General features: G+C 36.0%; 1 long non-coding RNA gene across 1 annotated transcript; it reads right to left on the reverse strand.

Moving 5' to 3' along the window:
* Positions 1–12,179: 12,179 nt before the first annotated feature.
* Positions 12,180–16,064, reverse strand: LOC103593920. The gene is made up of 4 exons (XR_550797.1): positions 16,025–16,064; positions 14,308–14,479; positions 12,719–12,908; positions 12,180–12,275 (listed from the first exon to the last, which is right to left on the reverse strand). It is a non-coding gene; the product is annotated as an uncharacterized LOC103593920 (long non-coding RNA).
* Between the last annotated feature and the right edge of the window lie 65 nt (positions 16,065–16,129).

The following is a 16,129-nucleotide window of genomic DNA, read 5'->3' on the forward strand; positions in this document are numbered from 1 at the left end:
CCAGAGGATGCTATTTCCAAAAGGATGATCAGGAAAAGCCTTTCTGAGGAGGTGAAATTTATTTACTCTAGCTCCCCTCCAACTCCTAGGAAATTTTCATCCTACCACACAATTCTATTGCTCATTACAAGATGATAATATTTTGTTTTTTGTTTTCATACACTGTTTTTCCTTTCTAATTCAACTGGCAAATTTCAAGCACATAATAACAACTAAATGTATCAATCTGTACCAGCCTCCTTCCTTGTCTATTCATCCTATCTTTACTTTCTGTATGCTCTTTGGTTCTTTACTACAGGACGAAGTGACCTGTGTTTTCTCACTCATTCATGGAGGGAGCCTCAATCTAGCATATTCAATTTAACAGGTAAATGATCTATGTATTGAAGAGTGACTTACCAGGAGATAGAACACATAGAGAGCTCCCCTAAGACAGAAAAGTTAAACATTTTTATTACCCTTAAGGGCCTCTGCATATACTAATCACTTTATAAGCAGGAAATGAAGTTAGTGTGATTATGGTCAGAAAAAAACTAATGACCAAGATAATTAAAGTAAAATATCTCTCACATTCTAGGAATGACAAGGAAATGACCCTCCAATTGTTTGTGTCCCTTTTATTGTATCTTGTCATCTGGTAACATATTTTCTTTCTTCTCTTATAGATTCCCAGAGAAGCAAATGAAAAATAAAAATCCACTTCTTTTTTCCATTTTCTCTCATAGTTATTACACATTGAAATCACTGTTTCCTATGGCCAAAGATTTCCCTCTAGTCTCTCTTCAAAAATAGTCTGTGCTCTTCCAACCTTTTCTCTCCACAGCACCCCTATAGTCAAATCAGAATTTTCCGGAGCCAGTGTTGTCTCTTGGTCTCAGTGCTTTCAAAATTCACTTTTGGGAAAAGGATTTGAAAGAGAATTCACTTTTTTCCACAGGTAACTACTTTAAGAAAGTATCTTTTAACATCTTCTAAATTATCTTTCAAAATGAATTTCTGATGGTAGAATTTTAAAGTCTGACAAACTATTAGAGGGTTGGTGGTTGGATTTTTAGGTTAGTAACCTTCCCTCTAACCTTTCCTCTGGTGTTATAGCTAGAACACATGATCTCTTTTCCAGTAAAGCTAGTTCTGTTTCCAACAGACTACAAAGTATAGCTATCTGATCTGCTCTTAGTCCCATGTAACTTTGATCTATTTTCTTTCAGAGGTATCCCCTTCTCAAAAAGCCAGGAGGAACTGGCAAAGAGTTGAAAAGAGTTCTTTTTTTTTTTTTTTTTCACCCAAACTGAAATGACCCAACTTGCAGGGACTGGGTGATCTCAGTTTCTCTGGAAAGTACAAAGTGTTGTTTTTCACGATTGGTAGTAAACAAGGAACAGAAGGCATCACTGATAACACTTAACCAAAAACAACCTGTCAGTTTATGAACTATTGCCTAAATCAATGGCAGCTTACAATGGACCTGTCTGTAGGTGGAGACTGAATACAATAACATGCCAGCAGTCACAACTTCTGTAAAAACCATTAGCAGCTAAAAAGGTCCAACCATTGTTGCTTTTGCCCTAAGAATGAAGAATATTTCCACTGTGAAATAAGAAGGAACATCATTTCAATGGTTTATAACATATGGTGTTCAAAAGTTGTAATCCTATAAGCTTTAACATTTTAAAGTCAGTGCCTTAGTGTGGAAGGTCTACAGCCCAAAGACAGCATTTCATGTAAAGTTAACATGTTGCCATTATTTGAGGATCAAATGAAGATTAATAAGAGAGCCCCACAAGTAAGTAATCAATGCAAAAAACTCTTAGAGAGATGGTGGACTCAACGCCTTTTGGTGCACTCCTAAAAGGTAGGTATAGAACTCTTTGAGATTCTCCTTATTTACAAACCCTGTTCCCTTGGTCTTTTTGTATAAACAGTAAATTACCAAATTAACACCAAGTGATATGGGGGTTAATATTAGTATCCCTACACCTAAGTCAAAATTGGACAGCCCTCAAAGACTTATGAGTCCTCACCTTCAATTTATATCTATGACACACCTTCTTGTTTTTATAGACACTTGAAATTTGGTATCCACAAGGAAAGATTGAACTTATCCAAGGAACAGGTGGTTATGACCTAAATAACTGGCGTGACAAAATGACTAAATATATTAATAATAATAATAATTGCAGCTGCCATATGCAGTACTTATTGTGTAAGGAATTACCTCAAGCTTTTAATGTATATTAACTCATTTAATCTTTTCAGAACTCTGGGAGGGAATTATTATTCCCCAATTTACAGAGAACAAATCTAAGGAATGATGAAATAAAATCATCCCTAACATTATATGGTCAGGAACTGCCAGAATTTGAACCTAGGACTCTGGCTCTGAAGCAATATTCATAGCCACCTGAGCTCATTAAATTAGTTGATCAGTTATTCATTTTTTTCATCAAATATTTATCAAATATGCACTGTTCTCAGCAGTGTGGTAGGCTCCAGGGCATACATAAATGAGTTATATCAGATATTGTGCATGCTGTCATAGAAAGTAAGGTCTAGCAGTGAACATAAACATTAATCAAATAATTACACAAACAGGGCTGGCCCGGTGGCGCACTGCTACAGTGCGCCGCTTGGGAGTGCGGTGACGCTCCCGCCGAGGGTTCGGATCCCACATACAGACCGGCTGCTCACTGGCTGAGCGAGGTGTGGGTGCAATGCTGAGGGTTGCGATCCCATTGCTGGTCCCGGTCCAGTACGGGCGTGACACTGAGGGTTGCGATCCGTTGCCGGTCACGAAAAAAGACAAAAAGGAAAAAATAATAATAATAATAATAATTAAACAAACAAGTTCAAAATTGCAATGTGACTTGTGCACAAAGGAGGGATATATGATTCTACGAGAGTCATTTAGGAAGATTAGGGAAAGTTTTGCTGAGGAACTGACATATGCAGTAGATACGAACAAACAAGTTCAAAATTGCAATGTGACTTGTGCACAAAGGAGGGATATATGATTCTATGAGAGTCATTTAGGAAGATTAGGGAAAGTTTTGCTGAGGAACTGACATATGCAGTAGATACGAAGGGTGGGCAGCCTTAAACTAGACAAAGAGGACAGGGAAGAGATTTCAATGCACAGGAAACACCATATACAAATCCTCTGTGGTGAGTCAAAACAGGAAGAATACTAGTAATTGAAATGAGGCCAGTGTGAGGTGGGATCACAGAGAACAAGAGGGAGAAGAGTACAAGACAAGGCTGGAAAGGTTGGTAGGCCTGGCAGGGGTTTTGTAGGACATGGTAAATTAAGTCATTACCTATGACATTTTCCAAGCACTGAAAGATTTTACGTGTGGGGAGAAGAGGTGGTGGAATTATATAAATAGATTTATGTTTTAAATGGACCTCCCTAATTAATGTAGACAATGGAATGGAAGAAGACCAATGAATATGAACAAATGAGTTGGAAGGTTATTATAATAGTCCAGGTGAGAGATGACTGAACTGGAATGACGATCAACGGAAGTGTACAAATTAAAGTTATCACAGGCAGAAAAATCAATAGGACTCTTGCAAATGATATAAGCCAGTTTGGTCACATATAAGTAAATATTTTGTTCTTTTCAACAGATAAAAGTAGCCACCAGCTGTTAAGTGAAGGGGATGGTTACTAAGTTACAGTGAAACAAGTCTTAACTTCCTCATACAAATAGACATTTTAAAAATAGTTATTAACAGGAAGTCATACATACAATAGTTCATATATCTTCAATAAGCTCAATTAAGTTTCAGCTCTCTGTCCTTATATGTACCATGATGTATTAGTTACCTATTGCTGCATAACAAATTACCCCAAAATTTAGCAATTTGAAACAACAATAAATATTATTATCTCACAGTTTCTGTAGGTCAGGGATTTCAGAGCAGCTTGGTTGGGTAGTTTTGGTTCAGGGTCTCTCATGAGTCAAGATGTTGTTGGCCCAGGCTTGTTACCTGAAGGCTTGACTAAAGCTGGAGGATTTGCTTCCAAGACAGCTTACTCACGTGACTGGCAAGTTAGTCTTGAGTATGGGTAGAAAACCTTACTTTGCTCTTCCCCATATGAATCCTTCCATAAGGCTATACATATGACTACAACATGCGTGGAAGGTTCATTTAAGGCAGATGCAGCTATATTGTAAGACAGGATTCAGATAACCAGAATCCAGTTAATCAATAGCTTGATACAGGACATTTTGGGGATCAAACCTTGGGTGCAATTCTTAAGGACACAGGTTGTGCTGCTTGCTGGATTTTTATACCCTATTCTGCAAAGGTAGAATGTCTAAAATATATTAGCCAATCCATGTACTTTGAACAAACTAATTTCACCAATGAAAACCACTTGTTAATATTCATTATACTAATTAGCAAAATTCTGGTGGCATTCAAGGTAAGTATAACCAAAGCAGTTGTCATAGCTTCTTCTTGAGTGTATCCTTTTGATTAAACATTAGTTGACTATACCTGGGGTTGTGGATTCTTAGTTTTGGCATGCAACACCACTTATGATGTACCCTAAATTAACACACACATATATCCACACATAATATCACATTATCTACACTTAATTATTTGCAAGTAAATTACTGACATCATAATGACATTCACAATTTAGAAGATGTAACCCATGTAAAAGTAACTATTCTGGCAAATGATTGTCACCAAATGGGGTTGCTTATCCTGTGTAGTGATTCACAATGGAAACTACTAAATGGTAATTAGCAAAGCACTTCTGGCATTGGGGTGTGTTGCAGAAAAAGCACCTATATTGATTTTTATTTTTGAGGACAAAACATTTAAGATCATATGTTTATTTTGAAAATTACATGAGTTAATGATTTCAAAGCACTTAGGATAAATGCCTAGCACATAATAAAGTTGTCAGTAAATGTTTGTGATGATGATGAAGAAGATGATAATGATGATTGTGGTGGTGATCATCCAACGACTTCAGGTAGATACACAGCTCTTTATAATTATCAGCTCTATTGAACACTGAGCTATACTACCCAGATTCCTCTCAGGATCAAAGGATTTGCTTAACTGCTAGAAAGCCATTGACTGACAGCTCTCAAAATGTCAGCTCCAAACAGAAATTGCCTGCGGCTTTATTCAAGGTCACACCCACTTCCTGAGGATAGCCTTTATCCAATGACTGGTCACTGATGGGTATACCCAGGTCCAACCCCCTGCCTCAACTTGGCCTCTGAAAGGCCACTCTAGCTTTAGAGCCATCCCTAAGGGATGTAGAGGATGCGTAAAGCTTATTTACTTCACAAGGCCTGGTTTTCCAAAGCCTTGCAGTTTCAAATATTGACCTTACAAAAAACAGGAAATTTTCCCCAGGCTATCGAGTCTTTGTTGTAAGATAAAGAGTTGCTACACAGCAAGGCTGCTGGTTCAAAGACAGACAGGTTGCTGATTGATATGTAAAGATACTGGGAAATTGCTGTAAGAAGGGAATGTTTGCTAAGTTCAAGCTTTTGTTGGTGGACAACTTAATTGCCTTAATGGAATGTCATCTGATTTGTTTTTACTGAATGTTACCAGCTTCTATTGTTAAACTTGTTAAAACTTTAAGCCCACCTATGTCTCTTCCTGTAACTTCCTGGGCTGGAGAATAAATGCAGGAAGAGAACCCCAACTTGAGGTTTATTTCCCAAATGGAAGGAATGCCTCTCGCTTGAGAGTTCCAGGAAGTTAACCATTTCAGGGCTTCTCACTGCTCAGAAGAAATGGGCTTTGAGTAATCCTTTGTGGCTCCGTCACCCAGGGGACGAGGGGTGACAAATCCATGGGGGGAAAAGCAACAAAGATCAGCTTAGGCTTTGCTGTAACTACATCACAGCCCACCTTCTCCCTCTGCCCAGTCCTATATTTCACCACAGTGTTGATTCCAAGACCATGCTGTAACATATTTTCCTGTGAGCAAATCTTGATCTCAGGGTTTGCTTCCCAGGGAACATGATCAGACACATTAGTGGTATTTAGTAAGTAATAAGACTGAATAGACAAATGTATCCTCTTTTATTGGTTGGTAATGATTAATGTAGGTGTAAGTTTAAGATAAAGTTCTATATAATTGAGAATATTATTGTGCAATTAGATTAGAAATTTGAAATCTTAAGTAAGTGCTACAGATTAGTAGAACAAATTATTCATTGAAATGTTTATCATGTTAAATACTTTCTTATTGGGAAGGCTGGCAGTTTATATATAACTGTTCATCTGATGTCTAGGTGCACAAAAGGCCATGAAAACTTTTAACAAAGAAGCAAAGTTAGTATGCAGATTCTGTTTGTCAGGATATGCTAGGTATTACTTCCTATAGTAATAAACTATGCCCAAATCTCAGAGGCCTATCTTATAGTTTCTTACTCAGGCAAATATCCAGTAGTTTCTCCAGGTCAGCTCTTCATTTGGTGATGTAACATTCCAGACTGCTTCCTTTTTCTGTTACCTCCATCTTAATGTGATGCCTCAGGGTTCTTTGTTCCAGGAAAGACAGTATGTTGAACCAGGCACTGGCTCTTAAATGCTTTGGCCTGCAAGTGACACATATCACCTTTGTTCACTGTCTATTGGTAGAACTAGTCACATGGCCCTGCTCAACTTGCAGAACCAGGAAATGTATCCTTTTACATATCCAGAAAGGGGAAAAGAACTGAAAATATTGATGAACACTGGTAATGTTAGTCACAAGGACAGTCTTACACTGTCCAAGGGAGGCTAATATTTAGTATCCATAAGTATCATCTTTAAGAGAATTCCACTCTTCATAAAAACTCTCTGCATAGATTTTATCCTAGGAAAGCAAATAAATTTAAGCTCCTTTGTTTACTATGCAATTTGAAGTATAAACAGAGAGAACTAGCAGCTAAAGTAGAATTTGGCAAGGTGTGGGCAGTCTCTTCAATCATAAGATAAATAGGAAAAAACCAAAACACATTTGAGTAAGTTGTGAAAATTTAGGGAAAAATCTTTTTTCCAGAGACTTCCTTGAAAAGATGATTGTAAAATTTAAAAACAAGAATAAAATATAAATAAAAATGAGCTTTGCCTAAATTTACTTCCATATTTGACCATTCAGTCCTTTAAGGAAAAGGAGTAAAATTATCTTGTCAAGTAAGTAAACCTCACACCCTTATTTCTATGACATTGTTCAACAAGAAAAATGTTTCATATAAAAAAAACCTTCCATATTATAGATTACAAAAGTTCATTGAATGAAAAGTTCAAACATGAAAAGTGTCACTGAAAACAAAAAGTGAATAAAGATACAAATTTTTCTTCACAGTCACACCTTCCCCTATATTACCCCTAGCACCACTGATCTGTTCTCCATCACTATAATTTTGCCATTTTGAGAATGTTTTATATAAACAAAAAGATACAATACATAGCTGTTTGAGATTGGCTTTTTTTCATTCAGTGTAATAGACTTGAGATTCACTCAAGTTGTAGTATGTAATAATAGTTTGTTCCTTTTTATTGCTGAGTAGTATTCCCTTATATGAATGTAGCATGGTTTATTTATTCACCAACTGAAGGACATCTGGGTTGTTTCCAGTTTGGGGCTATCACAAATACAGCTTATATGAACATTTATGTATATGTCTTTCTGTGAATGTACATTTTCATTTCTCTTGAGTAAATATCCAGTAGTTGGGTTACTGGGTTGTATGGTAAGTATATAAACTTTATGAGAAACTGCCAAACTATTTTTTAGAGTGGCTGTACCATTTTACATTCCCACCAGCAATGTAAGGAAGATCCAGTTGCTCTGCACTGTCAGCACTTGGTATCATCAGTATTTTTTATTTCAGCCATTCTAACAGGTGTGGAACAATAACTCACTGAGGTGTCAATTTGTATTTATCTAATGGCCAATGATGTTGAACTATAATGTTTTACACTTACATGATGTTTTGCATTTTTACAAATAATGTTTTAAACATCTCAATTAATTCCCACAAGTACAGTGTGGTGTATTTCAAGTAATAAAAAGCCGATATGTAAGTCTAGAAAAAATAGTTAATGTAATTACACCAATGCAGAATCAAAACAATTTAAAACTTGGGGCCAGCCTGTGGCTCACTTGGGAGAGTGTGGTGCTGACAACACCAAGTCAAGGGTTAAGATCCCCTTACTGGTCATCTTAAAAAAAATAAATAAATAAAACTCAGAGGAGTAATTTCATGGAGGTAATTTAGTCAAACTTCCCCATTTTACAGGGAACTGAGATCCAGAGAGGTTAAACGACTTCTCACACAGCTGGAATCATACCAAAAACCACACTTCTGATGCTTGAATCTTTTCTATAATGTCCTATCGAATAGGTGACAATTTATGCTTGAATTCTTCAGATGACTGGGAAGCCACTCATTTCTTGCCATGTTCTTTTAGGAAGTGCTTTCTCACATTGAGCTGAAATGATCTACAAACAAGTGAACAAATTGCAAGTATTTTGATATTGAGCTGAAATAGTTTACTATAGCTTCTGCTGATGAGTCAAGTTCCATCCTCTGAGATCTTCCAGTGGAAATGTGATCCTTTTTCCACATGGCAGGACTTCAGATACTGGATAACAGTCATCATAATCTCACACATACATTCCAGGCTAAACACTGACATTTTCCTTCACCCATTCCTAAGGTAAGCTTCTTTACCATCCTGCTTGCTTTTATGTAAACCAGTTCTAGATTTCTTATAGTGCAAATAATGAACAAGCTATTTCTAGTAATATAGATAGAGTCTATGCATTTTCTAATTATACATATCCAGCGCAGGAAATAATGAATTTCCCTTGCCTTTCACTTTGTATATCATGAATATTTCCTCATATTATTAAAAAAGAAATTATAAATGAATTTTTTAAAATTTAAGCTGAATGTTTTATTTTTAAATTGCATTAATTTTTTAATGTGTTACATGCACATGGTACAAAATTCAAAACGTCAAAGAAGGCTTACAGTGGAAAGTCATGATTCCCAGTTTTCGAGTTGAATATAATATGCTATGCTATGCTATAATAGATATGATAGGATATAATATTTCAGACATCCCTTTTTTAGATATGCAATTCTTTATGATTATGACATTCTATCACATGGCTGTACTATATCTTTTTAATTATTCATCTTAAATTTTTTGCTATTATAAATAATGCAATTATAAAATTCCTTATATATAACTTTATGTATATATTTGATTATTTCTTAAAGTATTTCCCTAGAAGAAAACTATTGCATCAAATAGTATGACTTGTATATAAGAGTTTTCCACAGAATTACCATTTTATGTTTGCACCAGCAGTATATGTGTCCATTTGTGGCAAATATTATTTTATCCAGCTTATTAAACTCCTAAAGGTGCTTCATACATGTTAGTGCCTGTACATCTCATACAATTAAATGTAGCTAACTTTTTTTTTAACTTTTAGTAAATATAATGGCTTACAGTTAACATTTATGTTATATTTTATCTCTTTGTAAGTCTGTTTCACTCACCAGACTTTAAACTCCTATGGTCCAAGGACAATATCATAATCATCATTCTAAAGACTAACATAGATACTTACCTAGAGTAGATATTCCATAAATTTGTGATATCTAAATTAGTGAATAAATGAAAAAGTTTACTAGTTTGTTAGACTCTGTCTATATTGTTATACACTCTCAAAATTTTATCAATTCTAATTATGACCATGTAGAATTTAGCCCAGAGTCAACATCTAGCTGTTCTAAAGTTTGGAAAATACCTTATCTTTCCCAAATTTTCACAGGTAAAAATTTGATATGTATGGATCCTATACCTTCATTCAAGTCAATGAAACCCAGTGTTGACCCAGATAGAGACTACGGATCTACTCTAAAAACATCTGGACAGGCTGACTGCCATCCAGTAGTCAGGACCCTTTGGATGCTAAGTCACTCTCTGAAGGTACTATCATCTAGCCCTTTCCTCCACCCACAACTTACAAGTAAATGATGAAAAATGTCAATAATACCTCTTTGGCCCAATAAATATTATCTACTGCATTCAGTGGTATACTAACCTAGTAATCTTGTCAGGAAGAAAATTAAATTAGACTGAAATATATTACTGTGGGTATATCCATGCTGTATTGGATTGATTGCTGCTTTCTGTTATAGCTGGTCCCAGAACTTTCTTTAATAATTTCTTGTAGATTCTTGTGTAGGATCAATATTTTCCTGGCTGGGGATTAGAGGTGTTAGGAAATCTTAGTTGAATGAATAAAGTCCCAGTCAAATAAATTGAAGGGAGGGTTTTCAGTGATTCGGATGTCCATTTTATATCATTGGAACTCCTTTAGTTGTCCATGATCCTTTTTACATATCTGACGGTTTGTGACTACTTGGGACTATTGAAAAGGTACTTTTTCCTATGAGAAGTTTGGATAGGATTGAGTAAAGTATCTACATACAGACACCTGTTACTCCTGCTACAGATCAAGGAGGTGAGGAGTGGGAAACATCAAACAGAGGCTCCCTCTGATCACATGAAATACTCTTTGGGGGACCTTTGGGTATTGGCTTGGCTGCCATATGCTTTCCTGGTTCTAGTAATGTATAGTAACTATGTCAGGTCTTTTTCAAATCTTGGCAATCTCTGTCAAAGCAGACTGTGTGGTCTGTAATTTGTTAATTTCACTCTGTTTCACTAATCCCTCCAAGAAGTCTCTCAGACATTCCCTACCCTCTGCCACCCATTTCATCATCTCCCATTCCCTCCAACCCCCAAAAACCTAATTGTGGCAATGAAGTGAATTTTATGTGTCAACTTGATTGGGTTAAGGAATATCCAGAAAGCTGGGGAAACATTACTTCTGGCTGTGCTTGTGACGGTGTTTCTGGAAGAGATTAGCATTTGAATCGGTAGACTGAGTGAAAGATCTGCCATCACCAATGTGGGCAGGCATCATCTAATCCTTTGAGGGCCTGCCTCAATAGGACAAAAAAGACAAAAGAAGGGCAAATTTACTTTCTTCTTGAGCTGGGACTTCCATCTTCTCCAGCCATCTGACATCAGAGCTCCTGGTTCTTGGGCCTTTGGACTCCAGGACTTATACCAGCATCCCCATACTCCATTCTCAGGCCTTGGGCTGGGATTTACACCATAGGCTCCCATGTGTCTCAGGCCTTTGAACGGAGACTGAATTACACCACAGGCTTTCCTTATTCACCAACTTGGAGAAGGCAGATCTTGGGTCTACAAGGTCACTTGAGCTAATTCCCATATTATCCTCTTATCTATCATCTATCTAGCTATCTAAATCTATCTATCTATCTGGGTTAAAAAGGTAAGCTGAGGCACAATAAAATATTAAAGAGTTTATTTGAGCAAATATCAATTCATGAATTGGGCAACTCCAAACCAGAAGTGGTTTGGGAACTCCACCAAGGGAACCCAAGGAGAAGGCTTTTTTTTTAAATTTGAAATGTAACTGATGATAAATATTTGTGGAGTACAGAGTTGATTATCAGTATTTGTGCAAATATCAATTCATGAATTGGGCAACTCCAAACCAGAAGTGGTTTGGGAACTCCACCAAGGGAACCCAAGGAGAAGGCTTTTTTTTTAAATTTGAAATGTAACTGATGATAAATATTTGTGGAGTACAGAGTTGATTATCAGTATTTGTGTACAACGTGTGATGATCAAATCAGGATAGTCAGTATATTTGTCATTACAAAATGTACTCATTCTTTTAACCAATTTCTCTCTAACCCCCTCCCCCTCTCACTTTCCTCCCTCTAATAATCAAAGTTCTGTTCTCTCCTTCTGAACGTTCAAATTATCATTGTGTCCTTCCTTCTTTCCTTTCTTTGCTTCCCCATATGAGCAAGGACATGTGGTATTTCTTTTTCTGTGCCTGGCTTATTTCACTTAACATGCTTATCTCCAAGTTCATCCATGTTGTTGTGAATGGCAGAATTTCATTCCTTTTTATGGCTTAGTAGTGTTTCATTATGTATATATACCACATTTTCTTTATTCAGTCATCATTGATGGACATTTAGGTTGGTTCCATATCTTGGCTATGGTAAATAGAGCTGTGATAAACATAGGAGGTTTTCCTTCAACATGATGATTTCCATTCCTTTGCATATATACCCAGTAGTGAGATTGCTGGATCATATGGTAGTCCTAGTTGTAGTTGTTTGAGAAACAACCATACTGTTTTCCATAAACACTGCATTCCAAGGGGATGCCTTTTATAGGAGGAATACAAAAGTAAAACAAAGAAAATATTTGATTGGTTACAGTTTATACAGTTGCTTTATTTGGTATATTATACCTTTGGAAAGTCCCTAGCTTTACATAAGTTTGTTGCTTGCTTCTGATTGGTTGAGCTTAAGTTCTGGTTTTTTTTAATATATGCATTTACAATAAATAGCTCAAGTATCACTTATGTTTGCAAATCAAGCAAGGTTAACTTATGAGGCCTAACTGTCTTTGTCTACTCAGGAATTCTTCAGTCCCGGTCTCCATTTTAATTTATTTAACAATATCTATATTCTATTGGTTTTGTTTCTCTGGAGAACCCTGACTAATACACTGGTCTACTAGAGATATATATATATTAACTTCAAGGGCTGCTATAATACATTAACACAAACTGGTGGCTTAAAACAACAGAAATTTATTCTCTTACAGTTCTAAGGCCAGAAATCTGAAATCAAGGTGTCAGCACGGCTGTACTTCCTCTGTAGGATCTAAGGAAGAAGTTGTTCACAGCCTCCTGCAGCTTCTGGAGGCTTTCACATTCCTTGATTTGTGGCCACATTACTCCAGTCTCTGCCTCCATGGTCACACTGCTTCCTCCTCTTCTCTGTGTCTTCTGTCTGTCACATAAGGATACATATCATTGGATTTATGGCCCACCAGATAATACAGGATGATCTCAAGATCCTTAACCTAAATCCATCTGCAAAGACCTTTTTTCCAGATAAGACTTATGCCTCTACGTTAAGTACTTCTTTGGCAAATTCAATGTATTCCTTTGTTACAGTTACTGTTTTTGGAATTTCCCTTTCTTTGGGGCAAATTAATATGACTTCAATAGGGAGGGAAGCTGCTTAGTCAAAAGCAAATAATTCAGAATTTAAGATTCTTACTTTTCATTCTGAAGACAGACATTTTAGCCATGTTTAGTGTTCTGGGGCCTACCTTGTTTCCCATAATTCCTCAAAGATGGGGACCATTGTTCTCAGATCTCATTTGTACTTTACCCCCTAAAGCCTGGAGTTTAAATCATTCATAGCAAGTGATGTAATCTAAATTCAAACTGTTAAGTACATTCTTAGAATTTCTTCCCCTATTTGGGAACAGTATTGATTTCTGTCAACATTTATACTACAGTTTTGAGTAGTAAGTTGCTATTTATTGAGTTACTACTGTGAGCCTAGCTTAGTGTTTTAAATGTGTTTCTTCCATTACTCAGAACAATTTTGTTCTGAGTAAAGAAAGATATAGTTGTCTCCATTTTACATCCGGGATAAAGGAGACACAAAATAATATAACTACTAAGTATTGTCAAAAGACAAAATTACAACAAATTTAGTTTAAAGATCTTAATTGTTTTTTATGTGCAATTCGAATGCCAGGCAACACCTCATTATATAAAATAGAATGAGTATTCTGATGAGCCGAACAGAGGAATTTGGCTGTATAGACAGAAAACAGCTGAGGAGAGCAGAAATGGAGAACAAAAAGTGGATTGGCCTTTTCAAAGTTACTTTTTCCTTATAATGGTTGAAGCAGAGGGAACTTTTTCATCATGCTGGCTAAAACTAGCCAGTGTGGGGATTTGACTATTATCTCTTTCTCTCTTGATTTCTTGGAAGGTCAGATAAACAACTTAGTTTCACTTTGGTGATGTGGAACTTTAGCATAACTGACTCCATTTTGGTTTGGTCTATTGGAGGCTACTGCAGGAGCTCAGTTCAAAACAATGGCCTCCCATAAAGTTTGTTTAACAATGTTGAAACAGATAATTAAACACAGGTTTGCCTGACCTTACAAACATATGTTCTTTCCATTATGTCAATCTACTTCTCAAATTTCTTTTTGTACAGAATGAAGCAAAATAGTAGTTAGGGAATTCTGCTTTCTCTGTTAGTTCTAACCGTACACCAGAAGCTGCAAGTGTGCTTTTACCTTCCTTGATCATCTTCTGCCTCTGAACAGAATTTTAAAAAGCCCATTCTTTGTCCTCTCTTAGCATTTTTTTGCAAGTCTCACCTCATTTGGTGGCTTCAGGTTTCTTGACACTATCCTTTAGGGTCCATGTTACTTTCTTATAATTATCCTTGGTATGTGGTTGTTTTCTCCCAAGGTTTCTGTCACTTCCAATTAGCCAAGCAATTCTTCCTTGTTGGTCAGAATTAGGTTCCCCAGTTGCTCTGCTGGAACACTAAATCATGAGAAAGACAAGTCAAAAACTTTTCAGATATTTTGATTTTAGCCCAGTGAAACTTTTAAAAGATGTCCAGCTATTTGAATTTTCTTTTTTGATTATTGCATTGCTATAGGTATTTACAAATAATATACTATAGGGAACTGTGGTATCAACAACGAATTCTTTTTTGAAGAACCGCATGTGGCAGTACATGTCTGAATCCTGTTTTAAACCCCTTAAATAAAACTCTGTACAGCAGTTCCACACTTCTCATTGTCTACAGGTACATCTGGTTATTCTAATACATTCTGATTTCTCATCTCCCACTCAAGTTCACTGCATGAAGAAATATTTTTTATTTCTAATAAACTAATTTATTTGCATATCACACTTTTAGAGTAATCCCAAACCAGAAAATGGGAGGTGGGGTGGGAAATATCACCTCTTTGAAGTAAATAATATGTCACTAAGTCTATGAATTAAGATTATAAAGCAGAGGACCATGAATTCAGATGGAAAAAATATTATACCTTAATTTTGCTAACTTCTAAGCAAAATTTAGCATTTCTTTCTATTATGAATATAGGCGATAAACCACAGTTTTATTAGAAGTACTGGTGACTTTCATCTATAAAAATCACAAATATTTTCTTGTCACATCCCTACAGTTGTAGACATCTCAAGATACAATTGGTGTTCATTACTTCAAAATTATAGATATTATTATACCCTCTGCTAGATTTTGCTACTTAATGCATTAATGAAAAAACACATGTATAGTGCACATTTATTAAATATTTTGACTACTGTATTTTATTGTTTTTGGCGGTTGGCCAGTATGGGGATCAAAACCCTTGATGCTGGTGTTATAACACCACACTCTAACCAAAGTGACCTAACTGGCCAGGCTGATTACCATATTTTAGTATTACTGGTTTCATTTATAATCCTATGCTTATATTTTATGCACATTATTCTAAAAAGAGCTCCATAGGCTTCACCAGACTACCAAAGGGATCCATGGCATGAAAAAAGGTTAAGAACATCTATCTTGTATTTTGGCATTGTGGTTAAGAGTATGTAGTCTGGTGTCACATTGCCTGGGTTCAAATTTTGCTTTGTCACATATGATATGACTTTGGCTAAGTTATTTATACTCCTTTTGCCTCAAATTCTTCATGTATATAATGGAGATAATATTACCTACTTAAAAGCCTTGCTATAAAGATGAAGTAATATCTGTAAAGAGCTGAACACAATGCCAGACACATTATATGTTATTTATCTCCACATCTACTCAGATGATAAAGGTTTCATTGAGATCCTATTTATATTTATCCTACATAGTTTTTTTAAAACTGTGTCATCACTGGTTAAAATTTAAAATTATATCATGAAATATTGACTACTCATGTTTCAAATGAATATTTATAAAATAAATGTATGATGTGAGGAAGAATGCTACAATGAAGACCCATATAGCCTCTGTATTAGTTTCTGTTGCTTATAACAAAATACCCAGAACTGGCTAATTTGTAAGAAAAAAAAATTATGGCTTACAATTTTGGAGGCTGGGAAATCCAAAGTCCAGGGAACACATCTGGTGAAGGCCTTCTTTGGTGGTGACTTCAGTGACACAGGGTATCACATTGCAATATGGCGGAG

Source organism: Galeopterus variegatus, unplaced genomic scaffold, assembly GCF_000696425.1.
Source record: "Galeopterus variegatus unplaced genomic scaffold, G_variegatus-3.0.2 Scaffold1440, whole genome shotgun sequence".
NCBI classification, from domain to species: domain Eukaryota; kingdom Metazoa; phylum Chordata; class Mammalia; order Dermoptera; family Cynocephalidae; genus Galeopterus; species Galeopterus variegatus.